The sequence below is a fragment of the Equus caballus genome, chromosome 19 (assembly GCF_041296265.1).
Source record: "Equus caballus isolate H_3958 breed thoroughbred chromosome 19, TB-T2T, whole genome shotgun sequence".
Taxonomy (NCBI): Eukaryota; Metazoa; Chordata; class Mammalia; order Perissodactyla; family Equidae; genus Equus; species Equus caballus.
The window spans coordinates 12,439,538-12,465,533 of NC_091702.1; the positions used below are offsets into that span (position 1 = coordinate 12,439,538).

A 25,996-nucleotide genomic window follows, 5' to 3' on the forward strand; every position below is an offset into this window, starting at 1 on the left:
AAAATCTTTCTTTTGACTTCTTGGCTCACCAAGCCCACTTACTTCACTGGCTTGTGAGCTGAAGTTCTAGTCTTCCTTGTGCCTTTCTCTCTTTTCAAGGATGGATCTAAATTTACTTCTCCATTGGGAACCTTCTCGGACAGCTGTACGAATCCACATTTGCTGCCCATGGCTACTCTATGGGGCAAACCATGGCATTCAGCCTGAAGAGAATCAGTACCTTAAGCCTCAGGGTGATGAAGAATGAATTAATCCATTCCTTCCTAATCCTATCTCTAATAGATAAATTTTACATGGATGCAGGTGGACCACTTAAGTCATTAGGATGGTTGCCAATCTCCAAGACTCCCGTGGCAGGTTTCTTTTCCTAAGGCTGGATTGGAATCCCTCCCTATGGCTCCTGACCACACTCTGAACCTCGGGAAAGTCCCAACCGGGACTCTGGTTCAAGGAAAGTACTAACCTCTAAACTTTGGTTGAGTGTGGGAACCCCTTCTTGGGAGAACAGCTCCAGGATGCAATTGGGTAGAATGTCCCCAAGACAGGTGGAAAATTCTTCACTGTTTTTCTCTATTCTTTTATCTTTGGGATAATTCACCTGGTACTTATTACTGCCAGGCATAATAGAGAAGGTATACAAAGGATACAATGCAGGGAAATGCCCCCATCACCCACCCCTTGCTATAGGAACCCCATAGACACAATGGGTAGGATGCTGCCCTAGGTTTAGGGGATATTTTCAAGGCAATGGGTCCTTTTCTTTCATGTCCCTTAAAGTTACAGTGGTCATTTTGGGCTCCTTTTGAGTTTGCAACAGAGAAACAAAGAAATCTTTAAAGTGTCAAAGGCTCCACCCCTGGGTGCCCCCACTCTGGTTTCCAGGCCTGATCACCCCAGCAACCAAGAGGGGTGCCCTCTCTTGGTGGTTGACTGGTTGAGTATTTTAGGTGCCTACTGAGTCAGTTATGAGGATCAGACACCTGTGATTTATTCTGTGAACTGTACTGCCAATGTTGTGTGCCCCGGCACAGAAATTGGTGTGTGCCCCTTATCTTGATAACCCTCAGGAAGAAGCCACGAGGGTGAGGCCTGATCTCTTCTTTTCCCTGCTTTGTCTGTCTTGTTTGTCACCTCCTCTCTTGTTGCCAAGTCGAGGTTAAGTTCAGGCTGGACCTGAGCAGACACTGGACCTTCTGTACTTAACTCTCAACTCTGGCACAGGGATCCCCAGGCCCCAGCCAGCTCGAGGCCTAAGCCTCCTTCTTCCTGCCTCGCCTAGTGCTGGCTCGGGGACAAAGTGCCCAGGCTAAGTGGGACTTAACTAGGTCATATAACTATGTTGATGGCTGCAGTCAGGTGTCTTTGCACTCTTTCTCTGGCTGCTGTCAGTCAGATACCAGCTTTACTGCCATGGGGAATGCCTCAACCATCCCTGGAAACTCACGCCTTGGGTGCATTTTAACTAGTTAGAAATGCTTTCAATTGGGTGGGTTTTGCCCCAGAAACTCCATCTGTAAAAAAACTTGAATGGTTTGTTTATGCTATTGTGATGTAGTTAATTCCCAGGACTGAAAAAAAAAAAATAGGGGAAAAGGCCATAAGCATGCGTTTGCCAAAAAATCTATCTTCTTGAGTGTCTTCTCCACAATTATTTCTAAAAAGGCTCAAAACAAAATTTGGATTCCTAACTAGGGAGCTTTGTATTGTACCTGATTCATGGCAGTGATTTTTAAAACAATAGCTGTGGAAACTCTCTGTCTGTGTGTCTATATGTATGTTATATATGTGTGATTTTACCTCTGGATGGTATGGCCAAAACTAAGAGCTCTATTTAATTGACTTAAAGTAAGCACTTACGTAAATTCTAAACGTAATAGAGATTAACCCAATGTCTTTTAAGTTAAGATGATATAGATTAATCTTCAGTTAATGAAAGTTTAAGTTTGTTGGTTTGGTTGAAAAAGTATATCCTCAAGAGTTGTCAGTGTTTGAATATGATGCAAACATGCAGCCTGGGTTTACTAGTCGAATAAGCTCACGTTGTCTGTTAGAAATTTCTCAGCAATGCAGTTCCAATGTAATTTAACAGACCAAATAAACCTAATTACTTTACGATCTTCCTCCTTATGGGAAGAGAGAGCAAATTTCTCTGTGAAGTCCCAGTGGCCTCTGAAAATGCCCAGAGAAATCCTGTTCCTTCATCCAGGTCGAAAGAAAGCCTTGGTTCAGGGCTTGAATATTTTTGAGGGAGAAGCTTGTCAAAAATATCAAAAGGTTTTAAAACACTTACTTAAACAAGATCAAGAGGTTGCTGATTTTGTCATTGTAAAACAAGGGTCACTGAAACAATGCTTCATAATAGTTAACCAAAGTGACAACAGCAAAAAACCTTAATATAGAGACTCTGTCTTTTTCTGAACCTAACAAATTATTTTAACAAACCAGATTCTGTCTTTTCAGTAGACTTAGAGCAGGCCAAAAGTTCAAGATAATCATCCCTTTGAGAGAGAAAACCAAATTCTAATTTTTCTATCAGTTTACTTTTTCATATTAAAACCCATTTACTTAATTAGATTCATTTCAGTCTTAGCCAACTTGACCAGGTACAAAACTCTTTTCAGAATTTCTGTAACTTTCTTTTGCATTCAGAATTTGTTCCATGCTTTCTTTCTTACTTTCTAGTATATTAGGACAAATTTATCATTCTTAACCCATCAAACAAATATTTCCATTCTTTACACCCTCTTTACTAAAAACATACATTTTACTTTCCTTGAATACAGAGCTGTTTTCCTTATTAATTTCCAATAGCTTTAATTACGTATGTTAATTAGACTTTTAACCCTTACAGACCCTAGTAAAAAACTAAAAACTAAGCAATTATGAACTGTCTTTTATATGAACATTCTAAACACTTTTCATAATTTCTAGAAACATGCCACTTTACAATAAAACACGAGGCACACTTTCTGATGGACCCAAACGCTTTTAGCCTCAAAGTTTCAAGTTACCAAAAAGATTTTGGAAGTTATTTTAAATACACATACCATAAACTATAATTATTGCTAAAAAAAAGTTATCTATAAACTCTTATTTCATTTATGTCTAAACCATTTGTTCCCAATAATTATGTTTAGATTACCCACAAAAACTTTGAGACATTAACAAACAGCTACCATTTAAAGTTATTATGCTGACAAATTTCTAACAGACAACATGAGCCTTTTTTGACTAGTAAGCCCAGGCTGCATGCCTGCATCGTATGCAAATACCGACAACTCTGACAAGAAGACAGTTTTCAATCAAACGAACAAACTTAAACTTTCATTAACCAAAGATTAATCCATATTGTCTTAACTTAAAAGACATTGGGTTAATTTCCATTGCATTTAGAATTTATGTAAGCGCTTACTTTAATCCAATTAAACAGAGCTCTTAGTTTTGGCCATATCACCCAGGGGTAAAAATATCACGCGCATATAGACACACAGACACAGAGCTTCCACAGCTATTATTTTAAAAATCACTCCATGAATCTGGTACAATAATATAATGCTCCCTAGTTATGAATCCAATTTTTTTTTGAGCCTTTTACTAATATTTGTGGAGAAGACACTCAAGATGCTAGTTTTTTTTCTCAGCAAGGGCACGCTTATGACCTTTCCCCTCTTTTTCTTTTTTTTTTTTTTTTTCCAGTCTTAGGAATTAGTGATGGGCTAGATAGTAGTTCCTGGAGAGGGGAGATGATAATCCTTTTTGAGATAAAGGAACTGGGTGGAATCTGAACTGCCTCTAGAGCTGTATTTCCAGTCTTGCAAGGATTTTCCAAGGACAGTTGGAAGTTACTGGGTTTAACTTAATGACATTCTAGATTGACCTGCCTGTCCAACTACATCACAAAGGCACAGAGAAACTCCTCAAGTTTTCTCCAAGCTGGAGTTTCTGGGGCATAAACCATCCAACTGAAAGCGTTTCCAACTTTAAAATGCACCCAGGGGGTGAGTCTCTGGGTTGAGGCATTCCTCATGGTCATAAAGCTGGTGTCCGACTGACAAGGCCAGAGAAAGGGTGCAAAGGCGCCTGACTGCAGACATCAACATAGTTATAAGATCTTGTCAAATCCCACTTAGTCCCTGAGCCAGCACGGTGAGCCAGGCAGGGAAGCAGGAGGCAAAGGCCTGGAGAACAAAGGAAAAGAGGTCAGGCCTCACCCTCATGGCCTCTTCCCCAAGGGTTATCGAGATAGAGGTCACACAGCAGTTCCCGTGCCGGGGCACACAACACCATCAGGACAGTTCACAGAATAAATCACAGGTCTCCTATTTTCATAACCAACTCAGTAGGCACCTAAATGCTTAACAAGTCAATCGCCAAGAGAGGGCACCCCACGTGGTTGCCGGGGTGATCAGGCCCAGAAACCAGAGTGGGGGCTCCCGGGAGTGGAGCCTTTGACACCTTAAAAATTTGTTTCTCTATTGCAAAGCTCAAAAGGAGCCCGAAATGGCTACTGTCACTTTAAGAGAGAGGAAAGAAAAGGGTCCATTACCTTGAAAATCTCCTGAACCTAGGGCAGCGTCCTACTTGTTCTGCCTGTGGGGTTCCTATAGCAAGGGGCGATGGGGGCGTCCCTCTGCATTGCATCCCTTGTACACCTTCCCTATTATGCCTGGCAGTCATTAAGTGCCAGGTGAGTTGTCCCAAAGATCAAAGAACAGAGAAAAACAGCGAGGAATTTTTCCGCCGGTCTGGGGGACATTCTACCCAATTGCGTCCTGGAGCCATTCTCCCAAGAAGGGGTTCCCATACTCAACCAAAGGTTAGAGTTTGGTACTTTCCTTGAACTGGAGTCCCGAGTGGGACTTTTCCCACAGTTCAGAGCATGGTCAGGTGCCAGAGGAAGGGATCCCAATCCAGCCTTAGGAAAAGAAACCTTCCACGGGAGTCTTGGAGATTGGCGGCCATCCTAATGACTTAAGTGGCCGACCCGTGCCCACGTAAAATTTGTCTATTAGAGATAGAGTCAGGAATGAATGGATTAATTCATTTTCCATCACCCTCAGGCTTAAGGTACTGATTCTCTTCAGGCTGAATGCCACAATTTGCCCCATACAGTAACCATGGGCAGCAAACATGGATTCATACAGCTGTCTGAGAAGGTTCCCGATGGAGCAGTGAATTTAGATCCATCCTTGAAAAAGAGAAAGGCACAAGGAAGACTAGAACTTCAGCTCCCAAGCTGGTGAAGCAAGCGGGCTCAGCAAGCCAAGGAGTCAAAAGAAAGACTTCCTGGACTCAAGGTCTGGAAGTAATGCTCCTCTATTCAAATAGCATGGGGACAGGGCCCAAGGGCAGTGAAGAGCTGCAGCATGGGGACAGGACCCATGGCCAGGACTTAACAGGTCTTAGTCTTATTGCATAAGGAAGTAGTCCCAGAAAGACGTTTTAAAATATACTCAGGCAAAGTTGATATAACCTCTTCATAAAAAGAAAATGAGCTCAAGCATTCCACCTTTTACAATCTTATCAACACTCAGACCTTTATATTTCACCAATTCAAGTATAACCTGAGTCAGGGTTTAAACTGACAAATAAAAATGGCAAGCAATAGGATATATTGGAGTATATGAGGAAGCCATTTGGTATAAACCTAATTCGGCCTGACTTCCTTTTTTTTCCTCCAAAAGGGCCTGACTGGCTATTGAGCACGCATAGCATATCTACTTAGACATTTCCTTTGGCCAGAACAAAGGCCCTTCAGATAAAGATGCAACTTCCCCCCGACATTAGCATTTTTCTTTAGGCTAGGAACTGATTGCTGCACTCACCTCCCAGCTCACCTGTGACCACCCAGCTGGAGACAACAGACTGCCACCCTGCTGTGTTCACAGAGACAGAAGACCTACCTGCTATTTCCATCAATCGCTGTGCGGACAGAGCAGTCTCGCGACTATTGTAAAAGGGACATTTCAATCCTATGTGAAACATCCTCTTTGAGGGTATATAACCACCCTTATACCCCCCACTTCTTTGGAGTGCTCTGTTCCTTTGTGGAAAGACTCTCCCGGGTTATAATCCTCAGAGTTAAGCTCAGAATAAACTCACCCAAATTTTCACTTATAGATTGGATATGGATTATTTTCGTCGACAAAACCTAGTTACCATTTTCCGTGTTTCTTTTTTAATTTGGCCTTTTTTCATAGACACCAGTAAAAATTATGATGAGAGCTCTCACAATTTTTTTCCCCAATTTAGAAGTTTTCCGAATTTAAATAATCCATCGTCTGGCCAAATTGACGAGTAGGATCTTAACAGCGACTCAACCAAAGCTTAACCAAGGACAAAGAGGCGTCCCCAAAAGAGATCCAGAAAATTCACTCCCAAAAATAGCCTAAGAAAGTAAAGGCAAGCAACAAAGGTTGAGACGACAAAGGCCCCTTATGAAATCAATTGGGACCTCTTATGACAAACTCCCCTGAGAGCTTACACAGCCGGACCAAGAGTGTGTCCCGGAACCCTAGTCTACTCGGCTGGCCGCCAAGATGCGTGCCGGTACATGCATCCTCCGATGGCAGAGACCAGAAAGGTCACAAAGCCAAGCTCTCAAGACATAGAACAAGACAAAAAGCCCAGACAACAGGCTTATAGAGATGCCTGTGTCTTATGACAGACAAAAAGACAGAGACAAGGAAAAGTCTATCTCTGGGAGGAAAAGGATCTACAACCTGTGAGTACTCAAATACTAGAGTCGCTGAGTCCAAGAAGCTAGCCTCACCAACATTTTCTCCTGCTAATCTAAATTTAGAAGAGCAAAAAATCTCACCACTCTTGCTTCCATTGGAGCCTGCAGGCAGAGATCCGGGAGACTGACCTGGTAAGAACTCTTACCTCTTGCCGGCTCTCGTCAGGGGTCCGGGATCTCTTGGCCGCAGCAGTCCAGGAGCAAGCAGTGTCCAGCCAGTGAAATTTCATCCTGCTGACTACGCCAAAACTGTAGGGGAGGAGGACATTTCCTCTCCCCAAATGTGGGTTCATCTGGCCGGAGAACGAATTAAATTCACATGAGACAGAATAGCCAGAGAAAATTAAACAAAGCTTTATGAGGAACCATGGCCCGGGGCCTTTCTTCCCGAAGGAAGAAAGGGCACCGAAGAAGTGGGATGCACATAGTGGTTATACACCCCCAAACAGGGTGTTTCACATGTGATTGAAATGTCCCTCCCACAATAGTCACAAGATTGCCCTGTCAGCACAGTGCTTGATGGACACAGCAGGTAGTGGTCTGCTGTCTCAGAGGGCGAAGCCGGAGGCAAGTGGATTGTCTGGAGCTGGACTGTCACAGGTGAGCGCAGCAATCAGTTCCTAGCCTGAGGAAAGATGCTTAATCCTTAAGACATGCCCAAGTTGGGAGGGGGAGGGAAGTCAGTTACAGGAGGTTACCAGACTAGCACAATAAAATGCAGATTTAAGTCCTTGCCTTTGGTATTGATTAAGAGTTTCTAGAGAGAAGGTCATCTCCTTTCTTCTTCCTGGTACAGAGAGGGAGGCACCTTTTACAGATAGAGATTTACCTTACAAATGTAAACGTGTCCTAACAAAGGGCGAGTTCCATTCCTCAGAGCCTCCTTCCCTGTCCCAGTTTATCAAAAGCAATCAGCCTCAAATAATCCTGATGCCAAAGAGACATATCTTGGAGTGGCCAATTCCAGGTCCCCACAACCAGAATGTCATATTGGAGAGAAACATACAGGCTTGGATATGACAATACTGCCTTTGAGGAATAAGGTTGACTTTCTGGAAATACAGCCACTTGGAAAAATGGACCTGGTACCTTATTTACAGAGAGAGATTCCAGCAATCTTACCTGGTAAGTAAGGAAGCTTGTTTATCTGGCAGGTGCAAGGAACCTCGAAATATTTTGGGGAATCTCAAGAAAAGAGAGAAATTCACACAAATCTGTAGGTACTGCAGGCAAAATCCGATGGCAAGTCCTTGGCTTGGCTTTTTTGTTCTTGAGAGGTCTTTAAAGTTCAATCTGAGATTCCTCATAAAAAATTCCAGCAAAGCAGATTTAAGAGCCTATATGATCAGTTGCTATACTTGCTGCACTTATGTAAATAATTGAGCCAAGTTTATTGAAACTAAACTTATATTGCAAACCAATTAGTCTTAATTTGGCTATCTTTGGTAAAAATGTGGGTGATTTTTTAGAGAGAAAAATTATGCTTCAGTGAAAAATTATAATACACATTTGTGGATATTAGATCCTAGTTCTGTTAATTGTCTTTGAGGTTTTTCTTTCTACCTGTGAACTGGACTGGATCCTGAATTCTTCTACTGAAATATCTGGTTACAAATCTCCAAACTAATGTTTTCAATTTTTTCCTCATTTTCATTTGGAATCATTGAGGATTGAACTTACCCTTTTTTCTGAAACCTTGTACCCTAAAGCTGAACAACTTGATAGAAACTTAAGAGAGATTCCTGTCTGTTGCTGTGTAAGCTGTAAGCCACTCAGCAAGATACCTGAATGCCCGATGACATCGTCAGAGACATTTCAAGCTGCAAAAGATGCTCTGGCTCTGACATCTAGAAACCTTCTTGACTGGCTGCCCCCTGGATTCAGGGACTAGTTTATAATTTGCTCCAACCATTGACCTTGTTTTTCTTTTTTATTTCTGTAGAAATACTTATTAAATACCTGATTGCTTGCTTCCAAAATATAGGCCTAACTTTGGGATCCCACCTGTATCACCACCTTCAAAAATGGATTTAACTGGACTGACCTATTACCAGGACTAAGAATTGTGTTCAGTGAGATGAAACAATCTACCACTCAGCTTCTGGACTATGAAACTTCTTGAACTTACAAAGGACTGTGAAACCTAAAAGTTTCAAAGATGGGACTGTGGGGGACGGGAATTGTCCACCCCAAGATATGTCTCTCTGGCATGAGGATTATTTTGGGCTGGTTACTTTTGAAAACAGCAGACAGGAAAGAGACTCTAAAAAGTGGAATTTACTTACCCTTTGTTAAGAGACATTTACATTGTAAGGGAAATCTCCATCTGTAAAGGTGTCTCCTCTCTGTACCAGGAAGGAGGGGGGATGACCTTATCTTTAGAAACTCTTAATCAATGCCAAAGGCAAGGACTTAAATCTGCATCTTGTTTACTTGTCTTGTAACCTCCTGTAAGTGACTCCCCCCACCCCCAACATCCTCCATTGTCTGTAGCTGAAGGTGATATTTAAGGTGGTGGTTTCAGCCATTTTGGCAAGTTGCTCAGGTTGCCTGAGCCTCTCCCATGTATACATGTTATAAAGCTTTGTTTAATTTTCTCCTGTTATTCTGTCTCATGTGAATTTAATTTGTTCTCCAGCCAGAAGAACTCACAGTGGGTAGAGGAAATGTCTTCCTCCCCTACAATATTCATATGTGTGTGTGTATTTTTAAGTAAATATCTTTGTTTTCTTCCCTCCCTTATTCCCTTATCACATAACATAAGATTTATTGACTTTATATTATAGTGTTTAGATTACAGGATCTCAAGGAGAAGAGTAAATGTCACTCAAAGGACTTACCTCTTCTGGCGGAGGGATTAGTACATTTCTAGTTGCCCACAGAATAGCTGCTTCACGTTAGATGGATTCATGAGCTTGTTATTATCTTTATTTGGAGATTAAGTCTAGCTTAAGAAGGTGTATCTGAGCGTAAAGTTGACAAGGAGTAGAGTTGTGATGGTTAATTTTATGTTAACACATAAAATTATGTGTATATATTTCTGGCCACAGGGTGCCTAGATATTTGGTTAAAAATTATTTCTGGGTGTGTCTGTGAGGGTGTTTCTAGATGAGATTAACTTGAATCAGACTGACTAAGGCAGATTGCCCTCGCCAATGTGGGTGGGCCTCATCCAATCTGTTGAAGGTGTGAGTAGAATAAAAGGCTGAGTAAGAAAGAAATCTTTCTCTCTGTCTGTCTTCAAGCTGAGACATACATTCTTCTCCTGCTTTGAACTTGTACTCAGACTTGAACTCACACCTCTCTCCTGGTTTTCAGGCCATCAGACTTGGACTGGAACTGCACCATTGGCTCTCCTGGGCCTCCAGCTTGCCAACTGCACATCTTGGACTTCTCAGCTTCCACAATTACATGAGTCAATACCTTATAACAAATCTCCCTCTCTCTCACTATGTGTGTAGATAGATAGATCTAGATCTATATCTATATCCATATCCTTATCTATATCTATCTATCTATTTAGAGAAGAGATATTTATTGGTTCTGTTTCTCTGGGGAGCCCAGACTACTCCACTCAATGACTAACACACTCCTCCTTCCGCCCTGGTCAGGGAGCCCTGGACTTTGCACACATTTACATCAGCCTCATTGTTCATAACTACTGCGCGACATCCCTAGTTCTATGGTAATTTAAGCGTTTCCTTATTGATAGATATTTTAGTTCTTTCTGTGTTCTGCTCACAGAATAACTGCACACAGCATTACTGCAGAGTGAGCTGCGTCCATGACAAACCGAGCATTGCTGCGTTAGCTGGGGTGCAGGGTGAAACACACATGAGAGGAAAATGGCGGTCTCCACAGGCAGGCTGAGTTCCTCCTGTACCACAGACCTTAGGACCATGGCTCCTGTGGCTTTGTGAACTTATTTTGGCAAGTAAGGACATTACTAAAAGGCAAAACAAAAAAGTTTCTACCCATTACCATTATAATTTTTTTTAAAAAGTCTGTTTAACATAAAAACACAGAGACAACCTCAGAATAATGGATGGTCTAATTGAATAAATTCAACTTTATTCAAAATTCACTACACTGTCATTTTTCTCTCTTTGTAGTCAGCAGTAGAATACTTTCTCATTGACTATTTCAGTTTTTATCTGCATTAGAAGCAACTGCCTTAATATTGTTCAGATTTCTAAATTAACAAAGAATGGAGAAGAAGGCTAAAGTGAGAGAGTTCTTGCCTTCTGATAAAGGGGAAGATCACAATTTAGGAAAGGAGGGTTAAGGATGCTTCCTTGAACTCTGACCTAGGAAATGATTCTAGGATGAGCTGGAGAGAATTCAAACCTTTGTTCTTAAAATCTCAACCAGCAAGAGGCCTGGGACAGAAAGATGAGCATGCTTTGGGCTTAGGGCTGCCTGAAGAGACTGAAAACCCATTGGAGACGAAAACACTGTGACTTCCTGCTGGCTCCACGACGGAAACCGAAGAGATGTTGTAAAACAATTATAGGTACTGGAAGTCTATTTAGAGAATAACATCTGAATCTATTAAATCATCTTTATTCTGCTTCTTTAACATATCTCCCTTCTCTAGCATGAAAAAAATTGTGAGAAAAATATGAAGTTTATGCGAAGTGAAAAAATTGGTGATTTTTTTTGAAATAAAATATCCACTTTTATTGGTTGTAGCAGCTGTTCTATTTTCAAACAGAAGGAGAAGAAGTGTGAGAAATGCTGCCCCAGCAGAAAAGTGAGTGTGAGAAATAAAAAGACAGGGAAGCACTTTCTGTGGTTAGAAAAGTCCCTCCGTTCTTTCTAACATTCAACTTTTAGCTCAAATGATCTCTCTCATCAGAGAGACGTCTGAAATAATTATGTTGCTGCTAAGCTGCAATATACATATTTTTAACATTTTAACATCTCTGAACCTGAGATGCGTTTAACAATTGTTGTGTCTTATGGTTGCAATTAACCAGGCAGCTGGCATTACGTAGGTATCATTGCTCTTGCAGATGCAAATTTGGATGCTACTCCCAGTGGACCTACTGGACATCTGCCTCCCCTTGACAATTCAGCTAACAAATCAGGAACCCCAGATGCTGGAACCTGCATATCTAAGAGAGAAGACTCAAGTGGTATTTTAAAGATCCAGATCTGTTTCAGGAAGCATTTTTTTAAAGATTATTTTTTAGAGCACTTTTAGGTTTACAGCAAAATTGAAAGAAAGGTACAGAGATTTCCCATATACCCCTTGCCCCCACACATGCACAGCCTTCTCCGTTATCAACGTCCCCCATCAGAGTGGGACATTTGCAGGAAAATTCTTTGTCTTTGAAAATGGTGAAGCAAATGCCAATTTTCCTCATCAAAAACGAGAAAACACAATTCAGTCTCTGGAGGTATTCAGCTTTGATAGAAGCCCACTCAGGTATACAACTGTGTTTTTATACAATGTAAATTTATGCATATATTTTAAGCTTCGAATTTGTTTTAAAAACTTATGTACCCGACACATATGAGTAATACGCACTTTTCCCAGGAACACTTGATCAAGAATATGACAGAAGAATTGAGATTCGGAGAAGCAAAATACTTGAGACATTGACAAAATGAGTGATGATGAGCATATAATTCTTTTTCTAACAGATTATTTATTAATATGTCATTCTAAACATTACATAAATACAGCCTATATGCTAGTGTATCGAACATTCTCCCAGTGAGAAATTCAAGAACACATTTAGGGCTATTTTAAGACATATGAATACTTTGGCTTTCCTTATTACATCACGAAGAAAGCAATTCAAAGAATAGTTTTTATCTCCTGCTATGATTAACAACAAAATCAAATAGAAAAATGAGATAAGTACAAAGTACAAAAGTACAAAGATAAGTACTTTTTGAAGGACTTATCCCTGTTCTCTTTACTACATACATACTCAACTTGCTCACTAATCTGATAGGAGAAGTGGTTCTTTACCTATTTTAGGAACCCAGTAAATATTTGCTGAATGAATGAATTACCTATGGAAATAAATCTACTACTTTAAAGATTTTTTTTTTCCTTTTTCTCCAAAGCCCTCTGGTACGTAGTTGTGTATTTTTAGTTGTGGGTCCCTCTAGTTGTGGCATGTAGGATGCCGCCTCAGCATGGCCTGATGAGCGGTACCATGTCCCCGCCCAGGATTCCAACGGGCGAAACCCTGGGCCGCCAAAGCAGAGTGCGTGAACTTAACCACTTGGCCGGCGGGCCTCTGAATCTACTACTTTAATTTGTGCCTTTTGTGAAGTTTTTTCAAGGACGAGCAATGGTAAACATACTGAAGTTCTTGTTCTGTCCAGATCATAAGCCTACAAACCGCTGATCGTTACAATTCTACCCATCATAGCTAATAATCAAATTAATGTGCATTTATCAACCTGGTAAGAAAAATTCTATCATGTTGCAGAACTAATTCTAACCTAACAATTCACTGGGCTTCAGTCACTTGTGACATGGTCAAGAAAAGGGGCTGGGGCTTCTGGGTTTGTATTTACGTCATCTGTCAGGGGATTCCTATCTTTGGGTCCACCCAAAGCATCCCCCCCCCACCCCCGACCCCTCTTAAAGACATTGCTAAAAAGAGCAGCTGCAGCATCTCGCCACCTTCTTGTTAGTCCGGCTCTGAAATGTATTTGAGCTCCAAGTTCAGATGGGGGACCTTCCAAGCAGGAAAGAGTTCGCTAAGGGAGCCCCCGCAAATGGAAATGAGTCCGTGGGCCGGAGAGCAGAACAAAGCTCTGTTCTTAAAGTAAGCTCAAAGGACACACGTGATAAAACTCAGAGGTGAGCACTCTTACCTCCCAAAGTCACACCTCATAACCAGACCAAAAAACCCCCGAATTTTGATCTTTTTTCAAAGTTAAATTATGCTGAATATTATACCTAGCACAATCAAAAGGAGAGGAAAATCAGAAGTGAAAGCTGGAGAAGTTTCGGCTAAGCCAGCCTGTGATGGTGCGTGGCCCAGACAAAGGGAGAAGGCAGACCCCATCCAGTGCTGTGCGAAAGCTGCTGTGAGAAAGGCTGCTTCGAGTGAGACTCAGCAGGTGTGACGGTGCAGCAGCCATGATTCAGGAGGGCCAGAGCACGACGAGTACGTCATTATTTCCCTCATGATGAGCATTTGTAAGGGAAACGGGGGGCAATTTAAACTTGAGTTCTCAAATTTTATCTTAATAAAATAAAACACACTGGATAGTGGTGGAGATTTTAGTTTATAAAATATTCACCTTTGTCCAAATGAAGTTTCTTTCATTATCAACTTTTCATGGAGAGTTACAAATTACTACTGTTTATGTGCTTGTCTTTTTTTTTGTTTTTTTGAGAAAGATTAGCCCTGAGCTAACATCTACCACCAATCCTCCTCTTTTTTTGCTGAGAAAGACTGGCCCTGAGCAAACATCTGTGCCCATGTTCCTCTACTTTATATGTGGGACGCCTGCCACAGCATGGCTTGATAAGCGGTGCATAGGTCTGCACCTGAGATCAGAACCGGTGAAGCCCGGGCCGCCTAAGCAGAACGTGCGAACCTAACCACTGCACCACCAGGCCGGCCCCTGTGCTTAAGTCTTAAGAGAGATCTTGGCTAACCTAGAAATTTATCTTTACATAATTATCATTTCAATAGGTTTAACTCATATTAAACTGAATATTATTTTGATACATCGTGAAATTAAAAAAAGTCATCAGTAGTGCAAACACGTAAACAAAAGCGTCAAATCATCCTAACTCTTCCTTCCCAGTAAGGCCACGGAAGTAACGACTAACACAGCACTTCAACAGGCCCTAAGTGGGCATCTTCAGTTCATGGTGAGGCCTCTGTGTCTGGCTCACAACTCACAAACTCTCTCAACTCCTGGTGTCAAAAGGGTTGCTGATATGTGAGCCGGGAGAGTGCCACCAACTTCCCCGTCCCAAGTTCACAAGTTCCTCTAATCAAAAACCGAAACAAAGAAAACAACCAGCTACACTTTCACCCTTTAACAATGTTCCAGCCAAACGTAAGGTCACATTTAAAATGCACATATCCGGAAACGAGAGTTGTTTAAAACGGGTTCAGGAAAAGCCGTACATCCTTCATATATTCCTACACAGAGAACTGGGTCTTGGACGTAAAAAAAGCCAGTTGGTGGGTTTCCTACCTGCAGAATTATATCACCTGCGGAGCACAAACGGCACACCGGCACCCATCGCCGGCCCCAGCGCTCACACAAGACCCAGCAGCTTTGGGCTTCGGTTCTTAAAGGCTCCACGTTTACTGGCTTTGCAATGAATTCCTTTAGCAGGTCATCCATTTGCAGTCTGTGTAACTTCTGTCAAATGATTGATGCAAAACTTACAGCAGAATTCTTCCAAATCCTCTGCGTCATGTCTGACCGCAGCAGAGAACAATGAAAAGGCATTCTCCACAGTGCCTCCTCGCTCGATAATGTGCTGGCAAAGTGTTTGCAGTCTGTTTTCACAGTAAGAGCTGGCCAAATCCAAAAGACCTATAGCACCTTTGGGCGGCAGATGGACTGCATCTGTGTAGAGGACTGGGGAAAGCCACGATTCACTGGACAAGAAAACTGGTCTCTTTCTGTCACTTCCTTCATGTCCTCATTCCAGTAAGACTGAAAATGGATCACAAGTGCTCACACCTGGTTTTCAAAACAGCTTTATGGACGTGGATATATTTCCCATTAATTTGGAACTTCAAATCAGCAGTTTCAGGACTATCAAATTCTTTCTTCAGTGACTCTGCAACTGTTAAAAAGTTTTCATGCTCTACAGACAGGAGGTGTCACGAGACGGCGGGAGAGGCACAGCAGGCAAACACGTCATCTGGCAGGAGAAGGGGGCGAGGTGAGGCAGGATGACCCATCGCACAGGCGTTGGCCCCCCCGTATACACGTGCCCGCCCTGGGTTTTGGCAGCAGATGTGTGGGCAGAGTGGCAGGCTGCAATCTCTACCTTTCTTTCTCCACCGTGATGTGTGCTGGGTTTAGTAGGTTATTTTTATTGCCAGTTCCCAGCTGCCCATACGTGTTAGCTCCCCAGGCACAGAGCAAGCCCTGGTCTGTTAGTGCTAGAGTATGTGCATAGCTGCAGACAATCTGGTGCACACACATTGGGCAAAGCTGCCACTCTCGCACGGGTCAGCTGATTGCCATTGTTTCCCAAGCCCAGCTGACCATTGCCGTTGTAATGCCACCATTGTCCAGAACAGTCACGGACGAGGTCTGACTGCAGGCAGTGCCAACCACCCTCTCAGTATGTAAACAGTTTGTAACTTTCTGAGGAGTTGGTTGATTTGCTGTAGATCCTGACCCCACCTGGCCACAGCTGTTATCGCCCCAAGCAAATCCCTCTCCAGCGGCAGCCAGAGCCATTGAATGATGTGAGCCACAGTCTACTTCAACCACTTGCTTGATCAAGAGATTGGCGCAGACTTGGATGGGAGCAGTGCCTTAGCTGGTTGTCCCATTCCCAAGCTGGCTGTATCCATTGTGGCCCCAGGCGTAAACAACTCCATCTTCACTGCTGAAAAGAACACGTGGTCCACTCCCATAACGAAGGCTTTTAACCTTCTTTCCACACAGGGCTTCCAGCTTTTTGGTATAAGTGTTCCCTGGTTATCTCCAGTTCCTAGACAGTTACTACAGCTCAGTCCAAATAGGGAGACCTCATCATTGTCAGTAACGTAGAGTGCTTCGTTGGCTGAGGTGCCAAAGACATGCTTTCCCAATAGCTGCAATTTCTTGAGGTGAGAGCGGAGTGAAGATTGGCCACTTTCCTACATCCACCATGACTCTGGCTTCAAGTAATTCCTATAAATAAGCAGACATCTCTTCGGTTAAATGGATCCCTCACTTTCCCCGGCAACGTGCCCAGTACTTCCTCCACCTTCTCAGCTGGGCCTTTTCATGGGGAGAGGGAGTCTAGACACATCAACAGACGCTCACACCAGTGCTCTGATGCAGAGGTTCGGATGCTATGGAAGCAGCAGAATTGGGCGGTGTCAACTACCTGAAGAGAAGGCAGGCACCCGGGAGGCCAGCTGCTGCCACCCTGTCCAGCTGCGTCCAGCCGCTGGGAGAGCTGAGGGGATCTGGGAAGCTTCACGGGCCGAGCATATAATTTCTATGCAAAACTGAGACTAAATGAGAGATGTAAGGAAGAGAGCATAGTGTGTAATGGCTGAATGCTCTGACAATGCAGACGCAGTACAGTTGCAAAAAAATGTGATGAGAATGGGGAGAGCACGTGCAAAATATTTGTAACTCTTTCCGCTAATCACATTGGTGGTATTGTTATTGGCTCTTACTGACTAAAGATGGAGTAATTTAAGTATCACTAAGGATAATAACTGCAATGGATCACAGCACATCAAATATATTTAAATCCATGATTTCATCTTGATGCAAAAAACTAATTAGTCATTGTTAGAGGATGCTAGGAAACCAACTCTTTATTTCGAGCACTGGTAAGTAAAACAATCAAGCATTTATCCTGCCTTTCCTATATAAACTATGACACTAGGTAACCAAATAGTAGATGATGTGACGTTTCTCTTTATGGAAGTAGTCCATCAGAAAACTGAGGAAGAAAGAATAGATTCTGAATATCAACATTTTTGACAGTCCCTAGTGAATTATTCAATCTAAGCTTTGAGCATCAATGGCTGCTAGCATCACAAAAAGACAGATAAATATTTTGTGCCTGCAAGAACATATGACCACCTGTAAGGCAGTATTGCCTCCCCAAATTAACAATAATCAAACCTAAATGTGGTGCAGCCTGGAGATACAGGAGGGTACTTTGCATTGCAGCCTGCCTGTTGCAGCCGCTCTGTTTTGGAGCTTGAAGAAACCAACTGCTTCTATGTCCCAGACTAAAGCTGTTCTAAGCATTTGGTGGCTGTAAAGCAGTAGCCTTGCTGAAGACTGAGTCCCAACCTCTTTTCCAGTACATTCTCCTAAAAATCTTCAACTAGAAAATAGGAGCAGTCTCACCAGTAAAGCTCAGATTAACAGTGCGATCTTCCAAATGGTCTGAAGCTAGCTATGCCTGAGAGGGATGCAGAACGGAGAGGCCAGTAAGGAAATGGTAAGTATATACATTAAAATCATGTCTGAATAAAGTCTTTGGCTGTGGTTCTCCCAGTGGACCAGAAGTCTACTAAGTTTTGGGGTAACCACGTTGCCAAAAAATTTCCAAGTTGTTCAAAGCAACAGTTTATGATCTTGAACCCTTAAAATAATCCCAAGCTTCAAATCTGCACCCAGCATGAAATGAAATGCAAAAGTTGTACACCCCCAGGAAAGTCGGCCTCCCAGATGACACCTTGCATGAAATCTTGGAAGAAAAAGACCAGGAAACTCCTCAGGCATAGCTTATGGAATTTTTCTCATTGAGATATTTGATCTATCTTAAATTTATTTTGGTAAAAGAAATGAGGTTGTCTCAACTCCATCTATTGAACAGTTCTTTTCTCCACTAATTTTTGAAATACTACTTTATAACATATTAAATTCTCATATGTATTTGTGTCTGTTTCTGGATTCCATTCTGTTTCATCGATCTACTTATTTACGTAGCATTACTAAATTTAAAAATGGTACCGTGAGGATGCTGTAGTATTGCATGAGATACAGGGAACTACTGAAAACCTAAGCCTCAGGAACGTCTGAAATCAGGCAGCTTCGAGGAATAGGAGACCATCTTTCTAGAATTCTGCCATTAGGCTGACTCGCCTCTAACAATTCATGTTCTGGGTGACATTTAGTCCAAAACTTCAAATTCCTTGGAAGATCTGATTAAGTCAGCTTAGGCCGAACATCAATTCCGGAATCAATGATCTATTCTTGGGGGGCAAGTTTGCCATGGTTGCTGGGTGCCCAACCTTGTATATCAAGGGGTGTTTCCAAAGAAACCTAAAGTGTTGTGAGCTAAACATAAGCAGTACTCCGCACACTGTCCACTCCACTATGCCCATCCACTCATCTCATACATCTGCAGCTTTCCCATCTCTGCATGGTGCACCCCCCGCCCCAGACAACTGCAGCCACCCCTTTCCAATAGGAGATGAGGCAAATGTGTCCATTCTTGTATTGATCTAGAGGCAATGATCACAAGCTGTAAGCCAAGGATTTCCTAGAGCGTGCTTACGCCTCAATTCTGTCAAAATATCCTTACGTATTTGACAACCCATGAGTTAGCTGGAAAATGTAATCGTTACTAACACATCCTAAGTAACAGTGGTTTTCAGTCTGGGGTACAAGTACACTTAGAGGTACATAAAAACATTTCCAGGGGCGTTCCAGCATGGAAGCTTTTGAGGGAACCACGTCCAGCTCTTCAGCTTCGGTATGGAGTCTCTCTGATGACCGGTCTGCCTGAGACGCATTTGAGTGAGAGGACTCTCACCTCTCCGCTTTCCCATCTCCTCTTGTACAGTAGACTTTCTTTACTTTACCAGTATACCTTTCCATCATCACAGATCTTACTATGGTGCGTTTAACAGAGCATAAAACCCCAGAAGGACCAAACAACAAGCTACTTTAGGCTATTGGTGTTGGAGAAGCTTTCTTTAATTAAGGCACATAAACTCACAAAAAAGTTTTGTCCCTTTTGCTGTCTAACATGTTTTTCAGTTGACAGTGAAGCATGACGTTAGAAATAGGATGTTCTGAATTCAGATATACCAGGAAGTGGTACAGCAGGAGAAATGAAAATTTCCTTTAATGGCTTAGTCTCTTTCATCCCCTGCCTCTTATAAAAGAAGTATTCCAGGGGCCAGCCCGGTGGCATAGCAGTTAAGTTCACATGCTCCGCTTTGGCGGCCTGGGGTTCGCCAGTTCTGATCCCCGGTGGGGACCTACGCACTGCTTATCAAGCCATGCTGTGGCAGGCATCCCATGTATAAAGTAGAGGAAGATGGGTGCAGATGTTAGCTCAGGGCCAGTCTTCCTCAGCAAAAAGAAGAGGATTGGTTAGCTCAGGGCTCATCTTCCAAAAAAAAAGAAAAGGAGAAGGATTCCTTTCGTGGGAGGGTCTCTTGAAAGCAGAGCAAAGACCATTGGCAGCAAATGAGGGCTCTGGCACCTTATCTCACCCGGGTGACAAACACGTGACAAGTCTGTGTCCTAACTTGGATTCTCAAGGTTTGACAGACCAGTTTGAGCAATGCCCATTTGCTTGGAAGCAAGCTCTCTCTGCATTTACAACACTCTCAGCCAGCGTGGCGGTTACTTCCACGCGGTTGTGTCTTGGTGTACGTCTCAGTTGAATGCTTTTCAAAATTTCAAGACAGAGGAAGCTAAAAATTTATTTTTACTTCTGAGTAATCGATCAATATTGTACCTTCAAAGAAAAGGAGTGTATATCTGAGGGTAAGTCAGTGTTTTATCTTTGTTGACCACTTATTCAGACTGACAGACGAATCATATTCATTAACTTTTAACAAGAATGTTGCTTACTCCAAATCCATATTTATTTTTACTTGGAGCGAAGTCTACTGCTGACTGTCACTCATTAAACAATTCTCTGTTCATTAATTTATTCCTAAAATATACTAATTAGATATATATTAACTAGCAGTAATATGTTTTGAATTTTGTAGAACTAAGACATTTAACAAGAATCACTGAAATGCTTTGTTTAGATCAGCTTTACTAGTAACCCAGTACTTTCTTTTATTTTGTTGTTAATTTGCACAAAATAGATTAAACTGTATTCTTAGAAACCATAGTTGTGATAAATGTTACCTAAATGCAATCAAGATGTAATGCCTGAATTAAATATTTTAACAACAAAGATTCATTCCTCTTTTGCAGACGATGATTTGCTGTTCTAATTCTGTGAAATGCATAAGTACAAACTTTATCATTTTCAGCCATTAAATGAAACTGCATATATATAGATAGATTATCTACATATATATCTAATATCTGTATATATCATATCAGTATCCATCTCTTTGTCCCTCTATTACCTTTTTAAGGCATGACGAGACTATCAAATATTGAAATTTACTATGAATATTTTCTATAGTCAATAGTAAAATTCATAATGTGAAATTTCCAAACTTATTGGGTTACTTTTAAACCATTTCTGCTCAATTTTATCTCAAAAATAAGGTATTTTTAAATAAGACAGGTGCAATTAATAGTCATTTGATAGGCATGGGTTGGTTAAGCTTTTTAGGTATATTTTCCAGAAATGAGAAAGTGAATAACCCTAATAACTGGGTTTAAAAATTCCTTTGCAAGTCAAGTGCTTTCTAATTCTTTGCTTGCAATAAAATTGAAGGAGAACTTAATTGTGTGGTCACTTATTAGAATCTTAAAAATATTTTTGATGATGGATACCATATGATTTTAAAAAAAATTAACTCACAAAGAATTCAAAGAACAAAATGATACCATTAAAACAAAACTCCGTCTAGTTCCACCTGCTTATTTATACGAACAAGATTTCTAAGAAATAAAATCGGTAACAATTTAAAAATTGGAATATAGTTAAGGCCGTACCCTGTCTCATTCCACTAATGAGTATTATTCATCCATAAATCCATAAGTTAGATATTTTAAAAAGCTGTCTAATTCAATAAGTATCTAATAAATTTTTATTTTTATGTTTATTATTTTTCATCAAAATATATTTATATGTATGTTGTTTTGATCATTTGTGTTTGCATAATAATCGTAGGGTTGATTCAATCTAGAAGACATTTTTTAATTTTAGTCTCATATTCACAGAGAATCTCAAAACGTCAATTTCAATGTATATACATATTTCTGTTACACAGAGAATGGTCAATAAAGGACACTCAAGCATAAACATACAATACATTAGGATAAAATTTTGTGAAGGAAGTAGAATGCAAATATGAATTCAAAGGAAAAAAATGATGCAAAACTTTTGACTATTAAAAAAGAGCTTGTTCATATGTTTTTAAATGGATGCTGGTAGTTTTCAAATTGTTATACTGTTAAGTTTCTATTGAATTTATTTAAAAGATGATGTATTTATTTAAAAATGCCAATACTTATAAAATAGCACAAATTACAACCACTTAAACTTACTCTGAAAAATTTTAGGTAATTTAAAATTGTATGATGGAGTTTTTCAAAATTTCTTTTCAGGAATTACTGGCAAAGGAGTTTGAAGACTACTGCTGTAAACAACAACAGAGAAAAAGGAAAAGGAAAGCGATAAAAGATTTTTGTTTAAATTATGTTAATTCTTACAAAGAACAGAGGGAAGGGGCAATTACTCAATCTTCTGCACAACACCCACATACCAGGCAGAAGTCCGAGGTCTGAAGAAGGGTCAGTGAAAGCTACTGCCTTCCCTTCAGAAGCACAGCTCAGAAGCTGAACCCATCACTTCTACTTCCATCCACTAAACCTTAGTTCATAGCTGTAGACAGCTGCAAGGGAGGCTGGAAAATGTGTCTTATTCTGAAGGCCGGGTACCCAGCTAAGAAAATACAGTAGAGGCCTTGTTCTCATTTTTCCAACTGATCATGCAGCTTTGGTTTGGTATTAGTGATTTCCCCCGTCCTTTATCCATTCCGCTGTTCTGTTCTTTAAGGCCAGAGTACATGACAAGGATGGCAGGAGCATTATACCACTGCTTCACATTTTTTTGCTGTAAAATAAACTCCTGTTTGGAGCTAATATTGACTAAGAAAGCATGGTGGTATACAGGATATTCAATAAGTACACAGATGTTAGTCCTGGCAGAAAAATGAAGGGTTGGGGAAACCTATTCAAATACAGAATTAAGCATCTATTCTGGTTATGGTCTGCATAATGAAAGGGGCCAAATAAAACCAGCCTGGCAACAGGTAGCTAGCTGTCAGAACCCCAGAGGTATGGTACCATCCTGATGCCAGGGTTTGCTACCCTGCTGGAAAATTAGGTACTCAGCAGTGGCAAGGTTGGCCTTCATGAGGGTAAGTCCCTGACTGAGCGCATTCGTATGTCATCTCTGCCAACAACTATTGGTACTTTGTTCATTAGATGATTGAAGACACACCCAGCAGGTTGAGGAAGAAGGATGACTCACGTCCACGGAAACAGTTCTCCTGTGCGTTGTGCGTATGGCTATTAGGAGCCTCTTTCCCCTGTAGGCTAATGTGATGTGTTAAATGCGATATGTGTTAGTTTGTGGATCTGTTTGTAGTAACATCCAGTTTAACAGTGGCTTAAGTAAGATAGAAATTTAACTCTCCCATAATAGTTTGACCATAGACAGTCTGGGGATGATATGGTATTGGGGATCCGGGTTCATGCCATCCTATTGCTCTGTCTTCTCTAGAATCTCGCTTGCATGCTTGTGGTGGAGAAGACTCAGCACCACGCTCGCAGGCCCGGCAGCAGTCTGAGGTCGGAAGGAGGGAAAGTAAAAGCGAACTCCCTTCCCTTCAGAGGCACATCCAGAGGTGGACTCCGTCGCCTGCCTCTACTTCCTGTCCACTCCACCGTAGTTCACTGCCCTCAGCAGCTGCAGGGCAGCCTGGAAAATTCAGTGTCTCAGTCATTTCGAGGGCTCTCATCCCCTGCTGCTCTCCTGGACAGCACAGACACAGAAAACTTTCATCCTGTGTAGAAAGTGACATCGAACAGAGCTGCTTTGGCTCAAAGTACCAGTTTATAGGAAGTATGAAAGCGAGAAGAACATATTAAATGATGCCATGAGGAAACAGCCAGCAAATTCTGAATCTGGGGCATTAGATAGGACAAATGACTTACTTTTTTCAACAATTCAATGATCTTAAAAAAAAGTGTTTTGAGAGACATAACAATCAAGTGTGATAAGTAATTTTGAATACTGATTTAAACAAACCAACCATAAAAAGACAATTTTGAAATAGGAAAATACGAATATAGGCTATATATTAGATGTTATGAAGGAATTATTGCTAATTTTTAAAGACATAATAATGGCATAGTGGTTATGTAAAAAATAAAATCTTTTTCAGTTACAAAGGGATACTAAAATGTCTGGGATTAGCTTTAAAATATTTAAGCAAAAAAACAAAAAACAAGAAAGGGATAGGCGAAATGAGATTGGCAAAACTTGAATAATTGCTGAAGTTATGTGATAGGTACATGAGAATTCATTGTAAATATTCATAATAAAAATTAGAAAAAGCAGTAAAGGTGGCAGCTGCTAACAGGCCTGAGCTGATTCCTGCTACGCAGGAACAAAGCCTCCAGTCGCCAGATCTCTACATTTTTCAAGAGAAGTGAAAAATCCAGTTTTTTAAAAGATAAAATCTCTTGATTTCATAAAACAAAAACAATGTGCCCAAACAAAACACATCTGTGGACTGCAATTTGTCCTTGGGCCATCCGTTCCTGGTCTAGGAAAACTGGTTTTGTTAATGAGGTGTTTTCCCCTGGATTTAGAGTGTGTTCAAGCTTTCAAATAACTTCTTGGAACCAGTAGTGTTGGTTCAGTGTCTGGTGACACAGAGATGAGTGACACATTGCTACCGCCCGAATGGAGCTTTGAGTCTCGTCAGGGGAAGGGCATGCAGCCAGAGGCTTAGAGCACAGCTAAGTGCACACGGGGAGGAACAGGCAGAGATGCAGTGGCGGCCCAGCTGTGGGGTTATGGGCTGAATTGTATCCCCTCACAAATCCATATGCTGAAGTCCTAACCCCCAGTACATCAGAATGTGACTGTATTTAGAGATAGGGACTTCAAAGAGGTAATTAAGTTGAAATGGGGTCATTAGGGCAGGCCCTAACCAAACACGGCTGGTGTGCTTATCAGAAGACGAGATAAAGGCCCAGACACGCACAGAGAAGACCATGTGAGGACACAACAAGAAGATGGCCATCTGCACGCCAGGGAGAGAGGCCTCAGAGAAACCAAACCTGCCCACACCTTGATCTTGGGCTTCTAGTCTCCAGAATTGTAAGAAAATAAATTTCTGTCATTTAAGCCACCCAGTCTGTGGTGTTTTGTTATGGCAGGCCTTGAAAACTAATATACATGGGAAGCCTTAATTTTGCTTAAGAAAGTCTGTGAAGGTTTCATAAAGAAAGTGCTACCCATGTATTTGCAATAAAAGTCCTGATTCCCTCATGCCACTTGAGAATATTCTGAGGGCGAAGGCATAGTCTCTGCATCTCTCTAGGCAAGGTCCTCTCTCCACGACTTTAATTGCTTTCCATACGTCTGACTTTAAAATCTGTCTCTCAAGCCTCACTTTTTCTCTGCACCTGATCATTCTACTGGCCACTAGACATGTGCACCTGGAAGTCTCATAAACTCTCAATGAAAATATCCTCCTCTTCTGCCCACCCCCTAAACACTCTCCTCCTCCTGTTTCTCACTTACTCTTCACCCCCAGAGAAGCAGAGAGATCTGGACTCAGAGCAGACCCTTCTCTCTCCTTTACCTCCACTAGTTCCAGCTCAGCCCACCTCCTGATGACCCTGTCTTCCCTTCCTATGTCAGCCCTGCCTCGGTTCAGGCCCTCACCGTTTCCTCTCCAGATTATTTCCTGGCCTTTCGGACTCTCTCTTCTCCAATCCTTCTCCATTTTGCTTTGAAGGAATCTTCAGAAAATGTAAATCTGACCATGTCATTCATCTGTTTAAAATCCTCTGATAATATCTCATCACCCGTAGCGTAAAATGAAAAATCCTAGGCCTGTCAGGCAAGGACCTGCACCAAGAGGACCCTGCCTGCTCTCCTTAGTCTCACCATATTTTTGCCTGACTAAATTTTCTGTTAGAAAAGCAGTAGAAGTTTCATGGTCTGGGGAGAAAATAAGAAATGAGAGAGGTGCTAGGGTTTGGGGAGGAGGTATGTCAAGGGAAAGCTCTAAAGGTTGTCCTGCTCTGAGGACACAAATGTGAGAACTCCAAAGATGCTTATATGAGGGCAGATCAAGCCCAGGTCAGGTCAGTTTCGGGAGCTAATGCTCCGCACTTGCCAGTTGCTGTGCTGAGCACGGCCAGCCTGCCTCACGGGAAAATTGTCAGTGGCCTCCTGGCATCAGAGCAGGATGGAACCCCTGCTGGATGTCTCTCCAGCATTCTGCCCAAGGCCCAGTGTGTCAGGCTGGTCGAGGCCTTGAATGGAGATCCTGTGGGAGATAACTAGGGCTCTGGGTGGGCAGGGAGAGAGAAAAATGAGGTTTCTCTTCCCCTATAGTTTTGCCAGGACTAGTGGTAGGAAGGGCCTGGAAGTCCAGAGAAAGC

General features: G+C 41.7%; 2 long non-coding RNA genes and 1 pseudogene across 2 annotated transcripts; 2 read left to right on the top strand and 1 right to left on the bottom strand.

Annotated features, from left to right (window-relative positions):
* LOC111769007 (RCC1 and BTB domain-containing protein 1 pseudogene) overlaps positions 1-16,573 on the bottom strand; it is a 36,822-nt pseudogene extending 20,249 nt beyond the window's left edge.
* Positions 7,510-10,917, top strand: LOC138919105 (uncharacterized). Its single transcript, XR_011429008.1, has 2 exons — positions 7,510-7,864; positions 8,724-10,917. It is a non-coding gene; the product is annotated as an uncharacterized lncRNA (long non-coding RNA).
* Positions 16,574-19,957: 3,384 nt separating the features above from the next.
* On the top strand, positions 19,958-24,732 carry LOC138919106 (uncharacterized). The gene is made up of 2 exons (XR_011429009.1): positions 19,958-20,158; positions 21,914-24,732. It is a non-coding gene; the product is annotated as an uncharacterized lncRNA (long non-coding RNA).
* The last annotated feature ends 1,264 nt before the right edge of the window (positions 24,733-25,996 follow it).